The sequence below is a fragment of the Penaeus chinensis genome, chromosome 19 (genome assembly GCF_019202785.1).
Source record: "Penaeus chinensis breed Huanghai No. 1 chromosome 19, ASM1920278v2, whole genome shotgun sequence".
Lineage (NCBI taxonomy): Eukaryota > Metazoa > Arthropoda > Malacostraca > Decapoda > Penaeidae > Penaeus > Penaeus chinensis.
The window spans coordinates 31303005-31320504 of record NC_061837.1 but is presented as its reverse complement, the minus strand read 5'-3'; positions in this window follow the sequence as shown (position 1 = coordinate 31320504).

Below are 17500 nucleotides of genomic sequence, written 5' to 3'. Positions count from 1 at the left end.
CAGGTGCTAATACGATAATTAAGGGAGGCAGCCAAAGCTTCCAACTATTTATTTTTAAAAAAACAAAAAAAAACTGGTGCTCACTTCCAGAATCAGAGAGAGAGAGTGAGTGAAGCCAAAGTCAGGGAGGCAGGGTCAGAGCAACAGATATGACGCGACTAGTTTCTGGTGCTCTGTGGGGTGACACTGGCTCTCAGTGGCCTGCAGCACCCAGGGGAAGTTTGCAACGAAGTGCGAGACGGAATTGACAGCTACCCCGACATCGTCGACGGAGATGGCGACCTCTACTCTCCCCTAACATGCCAGCTCTTAATTATCGTATTAGCACCTGCAGGACTGACCTGCGCTGGCCTACTGATGTTAATTGTCTATGAGAGCTATCAGTCATCTGTTCCAAATCTTAATCAAGAGGTCAAGCAAAGGTCGACCAGGTGGCCTTCAGTGAGGTCACGCGAAAAGCATAGTTTATTGTGTTCTTGTTGCGTGTTGTACTTGTAACCAGTGAATAAACCGTAAGAGCAGAAACAGACTTTCTATCGGACCTCGCTACCATCGTTAAGAGTTCACCTGGAACCTCGCCTTCAGCAGAGGCTCACTACAGGTAATTTTGGTTACAGCGGTGTAGATACTTTTACTGTACGCACTATTTCAGTATCATGAACCCCATATGTCTCTGCTCTCTTAGTTTGTGTTGTATAAGTGTCATCGTTCGTGGTGTGAAGCGTCAGTCAAAAGTTGGCCAAGTCCCGGAGCTCCCAATGTAGGACATCTCGCTCTCCTACTTTAGTGAAGCTCATTGGGAGCAGGAAGCGAAAAGGAAAGCCATGGCACTGGAACAGAAGCGAACAAATCATTTGCAAACTAAGTTGGAGGCCGTGCAAAGCTTGTTGCAGGCCCTGTCAATCCAGTTGCAGGCCCTACCAACCCAGTTTCAGGCCCTACCAACCCAGTTGCAGGCCCTACCAACCCGGTTGCAGGCTCTGCCGACCTAGTTGCAGGCCATGCCAACCCAGTTTTAGGCCTTGCAGAAGGAAATGCTACGCCTGATTGCCGGCGGGCAACATGCCGTACCCCTGGAACAGGCTAGGGTGGGTGACTTCATCCTCCGTAAATGGCGAGCCACTAATTCCCACACCTCAGTTCATCACCACCATGGAAGCAGTTCATCAAACAGTTAATTACCCGCTGGTGATCTCGCACTCCAGCAGCTTCATCGTCAGGTGTCAGTGGCCATCGCTGTTCCTCCCGCACCCTCGACCGACGAACACCAGACTAGTGACCCCCGTCATTTCATCAGCTAGAGCCGGAGGATCGTCGTCTCCCACACAGACGACCGCCGTAAGTAGACGCGACTAGGTTCTGGTGCTCTGTGGGGTGACACTGGCTCTCAGTGGCCTGCAGCACCCAGGGGAAGTTTGCAACGAAGTGCGAGACGGAATTGACAGCTACCCCGACATCGTCGATGGAGATGGCGACCTCTACTCTCCCCTAACATGCCAGCTCTTAATGCGAGTGAAGGAGTGAAGGCCGCTCCATTACCCAAAAGCGATCTTTCTGAGACGACAGTGCTGCCCCGGCCTCAGCTTCATCTGCCGTCGCACGGATCACCCACGGCTCTGGGTGTTTGCCTGGAGCACTTCTGCCCAGCGGAGAGGGTTGCTTTTCACCAGGAGTGCCGCTATAACCACCTTCTCGAGGCAACATCGGTTCGCAGGACATCTACGTCCACGCTCAAGCACTCGACACCCTTGCAGGTGTGCGAACCGGCTCTCCGACGTCTAACTGTTCCAGCCTGGCCGGAGAACGCGCCACGGGACCTCCTCTGACTGCCGTCGGAGGAGGTCCCCTGAAGATCCCTCGGAGCCTGTTGATCGCCGCGGGATAGTGTAAAAGTGACGATCAACGACCCGAGAATCCTAGAGTGATGAAGACAGTGTACCGAAGCCCATGAGTGCAGGCCCTAGCCTTTTCTAAGATACTAAATCCTCGACGTAGCACATCTTGCCACGCCTTGCTGCCAAGCAGGCAGTTATGACCTCTCCTGCACCAGTGGAAGGCCCTCTGGACGCGAGATAACCCTTACGACGCCTGTCAGGAGGCACCTCTACCAGGAGCAGCCATTTCAAGAACCATAAAGACAATCCGATTGTAGGTCAGGACTAGTGCGGTCCTGAGGGTGAATCTGGGGTTGTGGAGGACGGATTGGGCCGCTGTGGCGCAGGTCCCGAATGACAGTCACGAAGGAGACGAAGTCCCTCCCGAGAGCACCAGACACGGGAATTGCTGTTGAGTGCACCAACCGACGCGCAGGGTGACGTGACCCGCAGGAAGCGCGCAACGACGAGCTGAAGATGCACAGTAGTTGTTATGAAGACTTGTGAACTATGTGTATTATGTTTAGTTTTTCTGTAATCATGTAGTTATATGTACGTGATACGTGTAATACCTTCAGCGAGGTCCCTCTAACACTTTGAGTTTCCCTACCAGGAGAGGATTGTAGATGTCTCGTGAAGACGCAAGGACCTCACTGAAGGCCACCTGGTTGACCTTTGCTTGACCTCTTGTTTAGAATTAGGAACATATGAATGATAGCTCTCACAGACAATTGACTTCAGCAGGTCAGTCCTGTAGGCACTAATACTGTAACTAGGAGAGGCAGCCGAAGCTCTCAACTACCTTGGAATCACCTCCGGGTTAGTACAGTGGTAACGTGCCGGCCTTTCATCCGACGGGTCGGCAGTTCGCGCCCAGCCCAGGTGCGAGAAGTTGCAATTGTCGCCTGGAGGTTACTGCTGTGGCTGGGCACCACGGCGGGTGAGGACTAAGCCCATCCGAGTCAGCTCCAGCTGACACACGTTAGCGAGTCGGCATTAGTCGACACAGGCCGGGCTCCCCTCATGGGCATAGCCCGGGCGAGGCTCAGCTTCGCATATCTGACTTATCCTTAACTTCCATAATCAGAGAGAGAGAGGGATAGAGTGAGTCAGTCAGTGAGGTAGGGTCAGAGCAACAGAGAGGTCAAGACTGGACACGTGATAGGATATCGGACCACGGTACCACCACCTCGCTTCAGCAGTGGTCTACTACAGTCATTATTATCACAAATATTATCATCACTATTATCATTATCAATATTATTAGTAGTATTATCCTTATTATTATCATCATTATAATTATATTGTTATTATGATACTATTATTATCATTATTATTGTTATTCTTTATTATTATCAACATTATTAATATTATTAATATCATCATAACTATTATTATTACTATTATACCTATTGTTATTACTATTACAACTATTATCATTAATATTATTACTATTATTACTATTATTACTATTATTTTTATTATTATAACTATTATCATCATTATCATATTATCCTTTTTCCTATTGTTATTATTATTTTATTATTACAATTATTATAATTATTATAATTAACACTATTATCATCATTATGATTATCATCATCATTATTATTATTATAATTATAAGTAGTAGTAATGTTAATAATATTATAATTATTATCATCATCATTGCTATTGCTGTGTTGAAAAGAAAATAATAATAATTATCATAATATTATTTATTATTATTATCATTATTATTTATTATTACTATCATAATTATTATTATCATTATTATTATTGTTATCATTATTATCATCATCATTATTATTATCAAAATCATCATTATTATCATTTTCATTATCAATATTATCGTTATCATCATTATACATACTATATTTTTATATTATTTTTTTATTATTATTATTACTGCTATCATCATAACTATCATTACAATAATAGTGATAAAAATAATGATTATTATTGTTATTATTGTTATTGTTATCATTAATATAATCATAATTATTTACATTGCTACTATTATCACTATTAGTACTATTATCATTATTGTTATTATTAGTATTAGTATTAGTATTAGTATTATCATAATCATCATAATAATGGTAATTATAATGATAACAACAACAATAATAATAACAATAATAATAATAATAATAATAATAACAATAATAATAATAATAATAATAATAATAATAATAATAATAATAATAATAATAATAATAATTATAATTATAATAATAATAACAATAATAACATATGATAATAGTAGTAATAATAATAATCATAGTAATAATAACAATGATAATGAAAATCATCATCATCATAATGATAATAATAATAGTAATGAAAGTAATGATAACATTGACAATGATAATAAAAAATGACATGGATAATGACAGTAATAATAATCATAGAGATATATAACATTCAGATTATAATAATAATTATGATTATAAAAATAATGCTCAAGGTAACAACAGAATATTATATTCAAAATGATAATAAAAGTTATTATTACTATTATCATTCTAATAATAATATTCATCATCATCATCATCCAATCTTTGCTTTATGTTTCCATTTTAATAATCGAGAAATTAGCTCTTGTACTTGCCACATTTTAAAAATTAGTGTATGCACTAAAATTTGGTTAACATTTTATTTTGATAGGTGAAATGGATACAGACACAGCCTAGAGAGGAAGTATGTCTTTTTTCATCGGCACTGGATGGACGAGTTACTCAGTGGCATTTGCATAATAATAGCCTCGTCCATATCAACATCTTAGACTTCAAAAACTACGAGCTGCTTGCGAAACCCCTTCCCCCCCCGGAGAAAATCATTCTAGAAGGTAAGGTAATTCTTCATATACATGTATCTGTGAAACGTTTGCTTACTCACATACCTTTGTATTCCCTCATTGAAATCATACATTAGATATTCATTTCCAGTTGACGATAACAATTATAATTTCACTTGTAGGACTGGTGACCTGCATAGCTTTCTGTCCCACCACTGAACATGTGATACTAGTGGGCGTGGACACAGGTGCTTTATACCAGTGTTCCACAGTCTGTTCTGTTCACACTCTGGTGCGCTATTCTGCTCATACTTCACCAGTCAGGGGACTTGCTTGGAATTGTCACCACAGCCAAATATTTTTATCTTGCTCAGTTGACTGGACTGTAAAGGTCTGGCTGCAACACAAAATGTATGTATACAAGGTTTTGTAAGATTAGCTATTCTTGTGTGACTGTTTGCAGAATGTGTTTAAGTGGCATTAATCAGCATCAGCATCTATAGCCAAAATGAAATATTTACAGTAGACAATCTCTTGCAATCTAATAACATATAAAAACTTTCAGGACACCCCTCATCATTCTAGACCTTGGAGCTGCTGTTGCAGCGGTGACATGGTCACCGTATAGCAGCAGTGTATTTGTAGCTGTCACAGACGATGGCCGTGTACACGTTTATGATCTTTTTGTACGTAAATGTAAGCCACTCTGCGTGCAAACCCTCGTTCAGCGACGGCGGGTAGTTACTGTATGTGTGGCATTTAATCCTTTCCATCCTATCATACTCGTCGGCGGTGAGAAGTAAGTGTGGCTTGATTTTTATATACATTCCATGTGCTTATAAGTTTCTGAGCAAACCTCCAAGAAGCAACTACTTTCACCCTGATACTTCATTGGCTTAATTATATCCGACTATCACCTCCATATATAGAGAAATAAGCAAATGTAATACACTTATTTAATTAATTACATCATAGTACTAACACATAGACAGTGATAGACTGCATTCGTTAATCAAATTAATGCAATAACGCAGAGTGCTTTTTGCAGAGGTTACTTAGCATCCCTCAAGCTTTCCCCAAATCTGAGGAGGTCACACAGAGACGCCAAAGGATCCGATCCTCAGGATCTAAAGGAGATAGAAGTATGCAAGATGGAAAGACTCATTGCTACAAGCAATAAAGATTAAAAAGTGCAATATGAAGTAATGTTAGGTCTGTGTTTTCTGTTATATTTGATATATGCATAATAATAAAGAATTAGTTTATTTCAAGGGTGTCAGATAGCAATATCTTAAAGATGGTGATATCTGGCATCGGAATATATGTGTACAATAAAGTCTCATTTCATTAACCAAAACAGCTTCCGAAGTCGGACCTGTCTGTTTGTTGAGTGTAATTATGACCGAAAAATTGGTCGGACAGTTTGCCTTTATTTGTAATTCATATTCATGAATTCGGAAAATATGCATTGCATATATGATCACTGATTTCCATAAGTGCCATATCATTTGAAGACTGTCTTTAAGACCAGGACTAATAATGGTTCTCATATCCACTCGTTTTAGATCTATATTGTGGTAGATCAGTGTTAAATTATTATTCATAAAGTGATAATAATAGCAATAAAACAAATAAATTATAGAAATGTGGAAATTGTAAAAGCCAGCATATAGAGGATTTGGGGGAATCAAACTATGGCTAAGTGCGGCTCTGAATGAGGTAAAGTGACCTACCTCATTCACTGCAAGTAGATTAGTTGCTAAAATTCAAATTTAAATCATAGGTAGCAAATTTAATAATAAAGATTTTCTTCGTAAAGAATCCCAATTTTAAAGATAAGATATATATCTGCATTTGAATATCAGTATTATTATAAGTTATCTCAAACTGTTTAAATCGAGGCATCAATTTTAGATAATCATTTACATACACGATCAGGGTAAAATTAAATTTCTTTAGAGAGCTTAATGTCAGGACTAAACCAGAGAGTTCTTCCACACTGTAACGACCCACAGCAAAAATGATCGGACTGATGGATAATTTAGCCAATTTACATTCAATGTTCATTTAGGAGAGGGTGTTTCTATTGCGCTAGATACAAAAAAATAAGAAAATTAATCGTCTTACATTCGGTAGGGCGTTACAAAAGAAGAAAATCAATTTCATTCCTAAATGTTAGTTGTAGATTTAAGTTTATTCAAAAGGAACAGTGAATCTTTGATACACATTAAATAATAGAAAAATAGTCCATTGAAAACATTAAAATGCTAAGTACTTACGCCTCAAAAAAAATATTTCTAGTTATCCAAATAACAACTAAGCAGAATTGATAATATTTCTTTTTAAAGAAAGTGCTTTCGCCTGAACTGTAATGTGTAATCCCTTATCCCACTAAATAATGTAACTCGTATAGCAAAGTAAGCGAGGTGAATCGACGTCACGATCGACTTTTGGAGTTGAATTAAGATATATAGTTTAAAATTATAATTCGAGTAAAAATATGACTGGTGCTGCCTCATCTTCGCATATAAGAGAAAGATTTACTTTACCGAAAAAATGTATGCTATGAAATACTTTAACTTAAGGTGATATTACATTGGATATTTATCCGGCTCTTTCACGGCAGACTACTTCCCCTGCAGAGTTAATGATTCACAGATGTATTGCGTAAAATATGTACCCAACCTCCACTCAGGGCCCTATTTAGTGATATTTTTTCCATTATGGGGTTAAGTGAAAGAGTATGAGGGAAGAGGAATTATTCTGAATGCATAGGTATTTAAGTCGCCGATAAGAAAAGACATTAGGGGTGCAATCCCTATTTTACCATATTTCGGAGGTGTAGCTTCAACATAATGAACATTCAGGGAAACAGTATACGTCCTTCAGTATGCCCCTGCCTCCACTGACATTACAGTTATTTTGTATGTAGCCAAACGTAATAGTTTTCTGCATTTACTGTATTTTGCAGATCTTACCAATATTCACATTTCTATTTTTTAGGATCATAGTTATCTATATTGTATATTATAAAGTTATTCAATAAATCAAGTATTATATCATTGTCTCGATTATTGTCACGATTATTGATAATATATCAGTCATATACACCTGCGCGTAAATATATATATATTTGTGTGTGTGTGTGTGTGTGTGTGTGTGTGTGTGTGTGTGTGTGTGTGTGTGTGTACACATACATACACACACACACATATATTCATATATACGTACACACTATACACGACACACACACACACACACACACACACACACACACACACACACACACACACACACACACACACACGTACACGCACACGCACATGCACACGCACGTGTACACACACACACACACACACACACATACACACACACACACACACACGCACGCACACACGCACACACACACACACATACAGGCACACACACACGCACACGCGCGCGCGCGCAAACACACACACACGCGCGCGCGCGAGCGTGCGCACACACATACATACACACATATTTATATATATACACATTTATTTGTATGTGTATGTATGTGTTCATTTTATAAATATAGATATATACATTTATATATATGTGTGAGTATGTATATGTATACACACATTTATATTTATATATACATATAGATAGATAGATAGATAGATGAGCATATGGAGCATAAAGCCACCATTGGGCCAGTTCTTATTGTTTGCGTTGTTATGGTGTTGTATGCGCTAAACTCGTATTGGTTTTCACTTCCACCACGGAGGAGAGAATTCTTGCCATGGTCATTTACACGCATCGTACGATTACAGTAACGATATATGAGCATGCTTAATTATCTTTTCAAGGTTTCTCTTAAAATATATGGCGCTCATTGCTAAACGTTATATGAACGTGCAATATAGGTCATACACAAAAAAAAAGTAAGGAATTATTTGAGACCGTATATTTCAAAGGAAAAAAAATCTGATATTACCCAATTATTCAATATTCTAAAAATCCTTGGTCATACTTGTTTTCTTTGTTTCTGTATACAGCATGATACAGACATATATACAACGCACTGTAATATATGAACACAGCTAGGCTTTTCTGGCGAAAAAAATAAGTACAATAGACATGTGGTGCGCCTCTAGCACCTAATTTCAGGTTTGAAAGGCGGGCTTAGACGATGACGTAACATAGCACAACGCGTTGCCGAACCACTGAACGGCTCTCCCAAGCGTTGAATAATAAAAAAAAATAACGCGTCAGGACTTTTCTTGATCAACCAATGATGGCTTTAACGTTTCCGTGGATTCTCAAATGTTCCGCTTATATATTTGTGTGAAAGAATTCTAATAGTATGCTAGACGCTCTTGAACGAAAGTTTTCTTTACTTGAAAAGATCCCTATTCTTGTTAACTGTTTCATCGAGCTTATTCATCTATGCACAACCAAGAACATTTTTGATTTCTGGCGACGAATTTTATAAGTAATCTAAAGCCTAGTTCTTACTAATTTATACATACACGCCTACACTCAGTTCTACCTAAAAACGCGATTTGGTTAACTATGTGGCCTGCGACTTATTATTTTTTTTATTTTCCATTCATCTATTTATTTTTTCAAAGGGTGCAGAAAACTACCTTCTCTCAAAATGGCTCACTTATTGTATTGTAACCTACTGATACCATTAAACACCTGATTTTTTTTCTCGAATCACCTTTTGTGTATTAAGAAGCTTTATCAGTGTTCCTTAGGACACAAAGTGCTGATGATTGTGAATTTATTGGTAGTGAGCTTGGAATCCTCTTTTTTACCAGTCGCATTCAGCTACAAAATCGAAATTCTCATATCGTGACATGGAAAGTAATTAATTTACTCATTCCACTATGCGATAGGTCCCTTGATGATAAGCGTCATACATTAAAAAGAGCTGGAATTATTTTATGTGTACCAACCCGAACACTTTACGTAATTCTTTGGTTAAGTACTGTACAGCGCGACCAATGGTGATCTTGATACTTTCCTTGATACATACACTATACCGTGTAAGGTATATCATCAAATTTCCCAAAGAACTTTCAGGCATTAGTTTTAAATTTGAAAAATAGTAAGTTCTCTTCATTAGGAGGAATTATAAAGGGCACTCCCTCTTTTGAGTGAGTGCATCAAAGGCAATCCCGTAATCCTCCCAAAATTATATTTGGGTTTTCCTTCCCTTCTTGGAGAATAGCCCGGTAGTTCTCCAGGACAGAACTACACAAAAATGTCTTCTCCAATAGCTGCGGCCGTCGACCCAGGTCAGTCACCACTACATCTAAGATCCCAATAGCTTTATTCATTCAGTGCAGTGCTTTCGGTGTTTCGTCCTCCCGAATTATAACAGTATCTAACAGGCTAGTGGTAACCCCAGCCATTATCAATCTTGGAATATTTCGTCCCTCCCAGAGAGAACGCTTCTGGCTGTGGTCATCCCTACATTCTGTTGAAATTTAAATACTTAAAACACATGAATTTCAGAATAACCCCGTTATTTTGCACCTTTCTCTCTCTCTCTCTCTCTCTCTCTCTCTCTCTCTCTCTCTCTCTCTCTCTCTCTCTCTCTCTCTCTCTCTCTCTCTCTCTCTCTCGTTTTCACATGTTTCTCTGAATCTTCCAAACTTTCCAAACTACTGTAGTCCTCAAATTCTGCTTCATTTTTTCATCTGTTGGGTACGCCTTATCTACATTGTGGGCCTAGCCACTTGCTAACGACATTTCTGATATCAACCTATCTACATGTTCTTTGCTTACTTTCCCCTCAGTAATTCTCTTGATTTTAAATACATCCCTGATCTTTTCTATTACCCTGTAAGGCCTTTTACTCTACCCCACCTTAGGAGTAGCTTTAAGATATACTCGGCCTCTTTCCATGATTTGTGAAGGTTTGGCACAGGGTCGACCCCTTAGCCTTCTCTGGATATCTTCTCCAATACATTCTTTGCATCTCGTCTCTTTTCTCTTGTAAATAATCTTCCACATTATACCAAGGAGCTGTGTCCTTTGAAAAGAGGATATATAGAGATCGAGGGTCTCGATGCTTTGTTGTGAAAAAAGTGTGTTTGTTATCACCCTATGGTAAGCAGTATTGTAAGCTAACTCTGCCATAAGGAACATTCCAGCCCACATTGACAGGTTGCCCCAGACCATCATACACAAAATCTTATTTAGTGTACCATTTACTTTTTCCACTTGTCCATTTGAGCTTGGATGATATGGAGTAATAGTGCGTTTGTCATTCCCATATTCTTCTGTCAGAGTTTTAAATATTTTTTGAATAGTTATGAACTCCCCTCCTCCATCAGAAATTATTTGACAGGGAGTCCCCTGTTTACATATGAATCCGTTGGTAAATGCCCTCGTGACTTCTGATGAATCCTTAGACTTTAATGGAATTGAAAACAAAATATTTTGTCAAAGCATTTACCACTGTAAGAATATAACGAAAACCCTCAGATCCCGGATGCGGACCACTATATCCATATGGACATGTCCATAAGGCCTTGGAACTTCAGGATTACTTAAGAGAGGAACAAAGATATGTTTGTCATTGTCGCAAGACGAACAATATTCCTTTACTAATTTCTTCATGTTTGGAAAATAATAATTCCAATCTCTGTAAGATTACCAAGACACCCCCATGCCCTGTAACTGGAATCGAATGAGTTAACCTTAAAGCTGTACTCGAATACAATTCTGGTACCCCCACTCGAAAGGCCTTTCTAAAAAGCTTATCCTAAACATATAATATCCCATCAGACCATACCTGATATTTTTCGATTCTCCCAGGCATCCCTTTAAACTCATTCTTAGCGAGTTCACCTTCACCTTGTAAATATATATTTTTTTTACACAGCCTCAAAGTGGGTCTTCATCTTGTGCATTTCGTGAACTATCTAGTCTCCATATGTCTATGGTCTCAGGTAGACTACTTTCACTGCCATCTACCATTTCTGACCTCGGACTATCGAGTCAATTTATCCCTATATTAGATTTAATTGTTCGGCGAGTAACCACACAAACAACAATACCATCTATCGGGTGATCCGCGACAGCGCTTCTGCTAAATGATTGTCCTTACCCAGCAAGTACTCTACACAAATATCAAACTCTGCTACCGACACACGCCACCTGGCTAGGCTTTCATTTCCATCTCTCCTAGAAAAAAATAACGAAGAGGCCTATGATCTGAATGAACTAAACCTGAAAAACCCTGAATCAATGTTTTGTTTATCTCTAGTCCATATACTATCGCCAGTGCCTCTCGTTCTACAGTAGAATAATTAATGGACGGAGAGAAAAGGGGAATTATAACACTATATCCTCAAACAATACTGTACGCAATTTGTGAAATGCATCCAATGCTTCCTGTGGTCCACGTTAGTTTCGTTTTCCCATCTTTAGTTAGTTCAATTTACGGTCGCGATATATCTGCAAAATTACTTAGTCGCGCCGAGAAACGCCAGCTCTTTGTGGGTATCTCTCTATTGCTTCAATCTTTTTCTTTTGTGGTTTTATACCCTTGTTTTGACTGTGGATTCAAATTATGCTACAGATGTGTGCTTTATAGATGAGGTTGCTATGTATAATAACAGGGTTATTAATGAGAATATTACTTTAGATAATAGCGGGGCTATAGATGACGTTGCTATGAATAATATCAGGGTTATTAATAAGAATACTACTTGGGATAATAGCGGGGCTGTTGATGAGAAGGTGACAATAGATAGTAGCGGGGCTATTGATGTTTTTTTTTCCAGTAGAGGATCTAACAGTAGATTCAGAATCGTGTGGATCTTTTTGTGTTTTAGGCAGGGATATTAGTATGAATGATTTAAATGGAGCAAACATGTTATTTATTCCTTGGAAAGATTTAAAGATTATGTTAATGGAAGGCATAGTGGTGAGAAGTGGTTTCGAATACCATTTAAGAACGATGATAATAGAGTAACAGAAATTGTGCAGAATACGAGTGTAGGAGAACCCGTGAAATATGTAGACATATCTGGTCCAGCCAGTAGTCAGGTAGTAGAAATCAAGCGTTAAGAGCTACAGAAATAAATCTTATATATTATTAGAGAAAATAGACAAAATATTTGAACGAAGTTCAGAAGAGCAAGGGGTGCTGGTAGATTTGGTTTTCGATTTCCCTAAGATTTTTAGTTTAGATTAGGATCCTTTAACTATTTCGAACGAATACATTCACGAAATAAGGGTTGGAGGGCCTCCATTTTATAAGAAATCTTATCCCATCCCGTTGAAATACAGAGACGAGATAAGGACCCAGATTGACTCTATGTTGAGGGATGGGACTATACAACCCTTACATTCTCATTTCAATAAAGTACTGGTGCCAGTACGGAAGAGTGTTTAGGGGTTACAGAAACGTCTTGATTTCAGAGCTCTTAATGAATGTATTGAGGATGACCGATACCCCTTGCCAAACATAGATTCCATCCTGCAAAGGCTAGTTAGGAGTCATTTCTTCTCGTGTTTGGACCTCAGGCTGGGATATCATCAGATACCCCTGACCCCGCTAGTCGAGGGAAAACGACATTTTCACTATGGAGGTTGCACTTTGGACCGAAAGACGCAGGTCCTTTCTGGTCTAATCGCGGATGTGGATTTTGTTGATGTGGACGACATCGTAATTTTAGGAGACACGTGGGGAACTCATTGCGATAATGTTAGAAGAGTTTTAGGTCGTCTTCAGCAGAGTAATCTCTCTCTTAAACTTACTAAATGTTTGTTATCCGAAGTTGAGTATCTTGGGCCTGTGATTAGTGAGAAGGGTATAAAACCACAAAAGAAAAAGATTGAAGCAATAGAGAGATACCCTACAAAGAGCTGGCGTTTCTCGGCGCGACTAAGTAATTTTGCAGATATATCGCGACCGTAAATTGAACTAACTAAAGATGGGAAAACGAAACTAACGTGGACCACAGGAAGCATTGGATGCATTTCACAAATTGCGTACAGTATTGTTTGAGGATATAGTGTTATAATTCCCCTTTTCTCTCCGTCCATTAATTATTCTACTGTAGAACGAGAGGCACTGGCGATAGTATATGGACTAGAGATAAACAAAACATTGATTCAGGGTTTTTCAGGTTTAGTTCATTCAGATCATAGGCCTCTTCGTTATTTTTTTCTAGGAGAGATGGAAATGAAAGCCTAGCCAGGTGGCGTGTGTCGGTAGCAGAGTTTGATATTTGTGTAGAGTACTTGCTGGGTAAGGACAATCATTTAGCAGAAGCGCTGTCGCGGATCACCCGATAGATGGTATTGTTGTTTGTGTGTAAAGTGCTCTTAATACAGGGGTAAGGCAAGGTTGTGTCTTTGCACCAACACTTTTCAAAACCTGCATGGACTGGATAATAGGCAGAGCTACTATCCGAAGTCAGTGTGGAGCAACACTGGGCAATATCAAGGTCTCAGACCTTGACTTTGCCGATGCTGCTGCTATCCTATCTGAGTCTCTGGAGTTACTGGTGGTGGTTAATGATGCAATTAGCAGTGAGGTACCTTGGTAGCATAGTCCATATCTCTGGGCTGTCAGGCCAAGAAGTCAGGAGCCATGAACTCGATCAACAAGAGCATTTCGATATGTTGGTTCCTATGCAGAAGGACCAAGCTACGTATCTTTAAGGCACGTAGCTTGGTCCTTTTTGCTCTATGGAAGTAAAACCTGGACACTCCATAGTGCCTTTGAGTCTCGTCTTGATGCCTTTAGTAACAAGTCCCTTCGCCAGATCATGGGGTACAGTTGGCAGGACCATGTGTCCAACCGACGGCTACACAGTGCGACTGACATGGGACCTGTTACTTGCATAATTCAGGATCGCCAACTCAGGCTATATGAACATCTAGCTCGTTTCCCTTTGTATGACCCTCCCATCAGGTTGTCTCTGTGAGACAATCCTGGGTGGAAGAGGCCCGTGGAACAACCTAGGAGGTCATGGCTTGGGTGGATGCGGCCATGCGCCCCCGTCGGCATTAGCCCTTTGATGATGATGATGAAGTAATATATACATATATATATACATAAATGTGTACACACACACATGTATATATATATATATATATATACACTTTGTATATACATATACATACACATGCACACACACACATGTATATAGAATTATATATGTATAAATACATACATATATATACACATTATATATATATATGCATATATATACACATATATGCACACACACACACACACACACGCACGCACGCACACACGCACGCACGCACGCACGCACGCACGCACACACACACACACACACACACACACACACACACACGCACACACATGCACACGCACACGCACACTCACACTCACACTCACACGCACATACATACACACAACCATGTATGTGAGTGTACATATTCATATATATATATATATATATATATATATATATATATATATATATATATACATGTATATGTATATATAAATATATATATAAATATATATGAGGGAGTATTTGGCAATGAGTAAAAGAGGTGACGTGGTTAGGTCAGTGATAATAAATGCTTAAAATTACGAGTGAAAAGTGATCTGTGATAGTGCTACACGAGAGAGAAAGATTCGGGAATATATAGAGCTAATATTCTAACAAAAATAGAACTAATCATTCATCCAAACGTCGTACAAGTCTATAAAATTCAATATTGGACCATGCATACTTGGATCTTTTAAACTAATAGGAATACTAGGTCCCATTGCTGTGCTAAATAAGTTTATAAGGTCCTAATGGTCATCGAGAGTATCAGAGTAGATAGAAACAGTTGTAAAAAAATAATAATCACTACCCTACCAGAAAAAGAATACCAAATTACGAAGTCATTAGAAAATGACAAGCATCATCTGCCCCATACCCAAAGGACGCTGAGTAAAAGTGCCAAAGCCAAACCGCCATTATGTAAGTGCAGTGCATCACAAAATTAGATAGGTTTAAACATAGTTACCATAGAGCTACAAGTATAATCAGCCATTCAACAGAAGGTCCACCAGATAAACCATGCATTAACAAAGTGTAATTCAATCGATTGCCAGTCGCTGACCCCACGACCCGTGGTTGCGGTAAGCCAAGGGTGCACGCCGTTAGGCTTATCAACCGCTAAGGAATGCGAAAAATTACCAGATTCAAAATCACCTTTCCAACTTCCTCTAACCCCAGACCCCATCCTTACCCATTCCAACATCGTCCTAAATCCTCCTCTCCCACATCACCTGCCACCTCCCTCAACCCCTATACTACAAGCCTACAATCTATGCACATTATAATTCATGAGTTCATTATAATGGAGTGCTTATGTACGCTCAGGCAGACACTATTCAGACATCTGCGAGTATGAGCGTGTATGCACGGCCCGCAGGTGTGTGCGTGTTTATGGTATGTGTATATATGTGTACGTGAATGTGTATGTGTGTGTGTATATGTATGTGAATATGTATGTATGTATGTATGTATGTATGCATGTATATAATTGTTTGTACAGGTGTATACATATATAGGTGGGTAAACACTAATGTGTATTCAAAAACATGCGTATACACATGTGCATAAACATCTGTATGGCTATATATATATATATATATATATATATATATATATATATATATATTTGTGTGTGTATGTATAGTCATAAGTATGTGTACTAGTTATGTGTGCATGTGTGTGTTTGCATATATGTGGGTGCATATATACATATGTATGCGCATATGTCTATATATATATATATATATATATATATATATGTGTGTGTGTGTGTGTGTGTGTGTGTGTGTGTGTGTGTGTATGCATGTGCATGTTTGTAGTTGTGTATAATGTAGGAGTATGTATAAATATCATATGCATAGGAGCATATGTACCTAGGGTATTTGCGGGAGAACAACTATATCTGCACTAGGTGTACATACGTATAAATTAAATCAGTGTATAAAAAAATAATCACACATATATGCACTTCTGAGTATACTCTGGAGTAGTGAGTAGGCCTATGCTTATGCTGATTATGCTCATAAGTCCACACTAGACAGGACCAATGCTTCTGGAGTGACTTAACAGTGGCATCCCAGCTAAAATACTCCCCCTCCCACCAAGATACACCTAAGCCAGTAAATTCGGCTGTCTACCTCTCAATTAAAAACTATGACTGCACAAACAGAAGTGAAGGAGCTAAAAATCCCGTTGAAAAGGCACGTTGACGAACCTTTGCGCATACAATATAAACACTGAAAACTGAATTCGACTTACTCGCATTACTCGAGGAACTCTCTTTCATTAAATGGGATGCTGTAGAAGACGAGGCGAAGAACAGAAAATACTGAATGATGGATACGTGCTCTATTGGAGAACTAAATCCCACGGAATAAGCAGGAATAGGGGGTAGGTTTCTTAGTTCACAAACCTTAGAAAAGAATATTGTGAAATTCTATAGTGTAAGCGAAAGAGTGTCTTTAGTAACAATAAAACTAAACAGTAGGTACAACTTAAAAATTGTTCAAGTCTATGCTCCAACCTGCAGCCACAGTGATGAAGAAATAGAGGCTTCTATGAAGATGTTTATTTGAAAACCCCTTCACAATAATTATGGAAGATTTTGATGTCAAAATAGGTAAAAAGACTGAATGAGAAACCATAGCGCGGAATCACGGAATAGGCACTAGGAATGCAAGGCGACAAAAGCTAGTCGATTTTACGATCACTCAATATCATTGATATATTCTTTGAAAAAAGACTGGAAGCCGCCATCTAACATCAAAAATGAAATTGTCTTCATAATTTTAAATCGATAT